Below are 3582 nucleotides of genomic sequence, written 5' to 3' on the forward strand. Positions count from 1 at the left end.
AATCCCCAGACATCCAAAGCAAACACTGCCATCCACCACAAATACTCACTGTTATCGCTATAAGAGTGTTCCATACAGCAACAACTGCCAGCATATGTCCATAGGTCACTCTGTCAGCACACAATGGAGACACACCTCATCTTCAAGGCAAAGACCAACGCTGTCCAAAGGTAAACAACGGAAGAAGGGTGCAGGATGCACCGGGCGCAGTATTATATAGTAAGACTCAATACTGCCACCTAGTGACCAGACGGCCACACTAACCGTTGCAAACAACCCACAATCCCATTCCCAAGTACTCAGTGTTTCCCCTACCATTGTTCAGGCCTGGCGGGCCGCCAGGCCAACGAGCGCCCCCGCCAGGCCAACAACCGGCCAAAAAAAATAAAAATAAAAAATGCGGCAGCATTAAGTTATATCATCATTAGCATGGCACCACCAAAAAAACTTAAAAGGGATGAAGGACAAAAAGGTATTTCAAGGTTCTTCCTAAACACGGTGCCAAACGAGAGTACATTTATTCTCCGGCAGAAGAACTATACCACGAACCGATCGCGTAAATGCGACGTCTGATTGGTTCAGCCCACCGTTACCATGGACATTTTTACCGCCCCCGCAAAACACTAGCCTCGTTCTTTATATGTCCATAACTTGACCAACTTGTGATGGCTAAGCAAGTGTTTTATATGGAAATAACCAACAAATACTCTGGCATCCCGTGAAAAATGTATAACAAATCACACTATCAGCTCTTACCACCGGGCCTAAAAAAAATTCTAGGGGAAACACTGAGTACTACATATTCATAAAGAAAACTACAAACAACAGGTTAATCAAACATCATTGGTTGAGAACCACAACACACCAAGTGGAAACAACATCCTATATAACTGTACCACCCAGTTGCACCAATTGTAATAACTCCTCTGGCACTTCAAATGAACTGTCAATAGTTCTGGTATAAATCAGTAGCTGGCTTACATCCATCACATCTGTACTCTCATCCAAAGCCAAGGAGAAGTATTTGCAGTCATTCATGACTTGTTTCAGCTTCCCCCCGACATGATTGTGAATGTCAAACATCCTGCGCGTCACCGTGAGTCGAGACAAAGAGACCGTTTCAACGATTTAAACCATTTTATCGTCACGAAAAGCTTTGGCCTATTCCACTGTAAACACCTTAACAATTTCGCCATCTGAAAATGGCTTCCTTGCTTTGGCACGCTCAAATGAAACAGCATAAGACGCTTTGAGTGCAGATTCCTTTGTAGTTGTGGCTCTGGTAAAAAGTCGCTGTTTGTTTACTTTTGATTTGAGGTTGGCCCTAGCAGCTCCGGTGTACTTGTCGTATTTGTGATAGGCGTTGTAGTGGCTACTTAGGTTGAAATCTTTTATTGCAGATATCATTTCGAAGCAAACAAGACGTATTGGTTTGCTTTTTAATTCCGTGAGCAGATACTCTGCTTCCCATCTTGTCTGAAAGGAACGTCTTTCTTGATGGATTTTTTTTGCACTGGCCATGGCTCTGTCTTTCTTCCTCGCAGATGGGGAGGACCCGTGGCCCCGAGATTGTTTGTATAGGAAGCGGCAGCAAGCTCTGTGTACATTATAATTACAATGACTGACTGATTTAGTTGTGGTAAATATATATATTTTTTCTGATATTTAAGAAATTATCTACGGGCCGCTCTGAGTGAGGATGCAAGGCGCATGCAGCCCCTGGAATGCCAGAACCCATCCCTGAACTAGGTAGCTATGACTAACAATTAGAATGGATCTGATTGGCCCGATTCCTGTTCTTTCCCTACACTTTGACAGACCTTGAATACAATCATTCTATTGCCAGGTTTGGTTTCCAAGGGATAAATACATGCTACATACATACAATTATTGTAACATTGGATCAGACAGTCGGGCTGTCATATCGGCCCCTCAGGCTGCTCGCTAAGAGATGGACTAAATACTGAGGAGACATTTCTAAGCTCATGATGTAACAGCTGTGTGGTATTTCCTGTATGATAATTAAACACTGCAGAGACACCATGCTGTGCTGCTTGCATCCCCGCTTTGGCTAATGGAGCCAAAGTACTTACGGCTTTTTGTAGTCCCTGAAGCGCACTCTAGAATAGACCATTTATTTATTTGGGACTGCTAAGCAAGCTGCTTCTGTTCAGTGGGATTACCAATTTTCATGTGATGTTGGAATATCCATAACATCATTCTGTCCGTTTATGAAATAGTTGTATTTTTGGTATATTGAACTAACTAAGTCTTTTTACATAGAATTTTACTCAAATCCGGATTATTCCTGTTGATCACATTCACCATACATTGTTGGTTAATATTATGGTTCAACCTTTCCTTTAAAGCCCTTTGGAAGAAGGACAATTATGCATAATTCTGCATATATGTATATACCGTATTTGATTTATACATTTTATCATTCTCCATGGTTGAGGACTCATGCAGATCCCCAGCCAAATTCTCTGTTGTGGTATGTATTCTGGGTCTTTGCAGCAGTGTGTCGTGTGGCACTGCAGGCGCGTGTGAAAAGACTTCAGCGCGATCCCCTGCTGAGGCCATGGGCTGCAAGGCCTTCTCCAGATGGTTGGTTGTTGCTGGCGATGGAGTGTGTGTGTCTGTTGGTTGGTTGGTTGGGTGTGTGTGTGTGTGTGTGTGTGTGTGTGTGTGTGTGTGTGTGTGTGTGTGTGTGTGTGTGTGTGTGTGTGTGTGTGTGTGTGTGTGTCTGTTGGTTGCTGATGATGGAGTGTGAGTGTGAGGATTTCTCACTTCAGTGCGGAGCATCTTTAATCTCGTATTAAAAAGCTACTTTGTTCTCCATCTGGAAGAAAGTAAATTTAATTCTCATGGTGGTTCTTGTTTCTCGGTCATATGAAGCAGTGAAGAGGCAGACTCAGGATGAAGCCCTCTTCTTTGCTTGCTGACTCGCCAAATGAAGAGGATAACTTGTTTTTTTCTTCTTGTTTTCTCCTGGCTGGCTCGCCAAATGAAGAAGTAGAATCATTCAAATCAGGGTGCAGCTTCAGAGTCCTTTTCCCAAAAGACGATAGAGCCCAGACGAAATGTTCAGTCCCCTATTTACGGGCTCCTGTAGGATACCCTAACAACCAACGCCATCCCCCATACTCCATGTTGCTCTATGGCCTCTCCCATTATGTCCTCTACCATGATGTGTCCTCTCCCATTTAGATTTTTTTAATCCATCACAAAACAGTACATCAAAACACATGACACGGGAGGCAGGGCTATCAGATAGCCTTCAATCTTTACCTGTTTTCAAAGTTACTGCAGCTGGCTGACCGAAGCAGAAAAAGGCCATCACAAACCGTGTCACATACACTCTCTAGATGTAAACGACTTGCAGACTGTTCAAAGAAGGTCCACATGATGCTAATACCAACCCCTCAGTGGCTCCACTGATCAATTCCTTTGAGAACAACAGGGGATTAGGGACAGATATGCAAATAATACATTCTTCCTCATTCCTCCGTTTGAGACGATCATCATATTAAACAGTTGCAGAAAATACTTCATATTTTTCATTAGACGACAAGAAAGATA

The sequence above is a fragment of the Gadus morhua genome, chromosome 17 (genome assembly GCF_902167405.1).
Source record: "Gadus morhua chromosome 17, gadMor3.0, whole genome shotgun sequence".
Classification (NCBI taxonomy): domain Eukaryota; kingdom Metazoa; phylum Chordata; class Actinopteri; order Gadiformes; family Gadidae; genus Gadus; species Gadus morhua.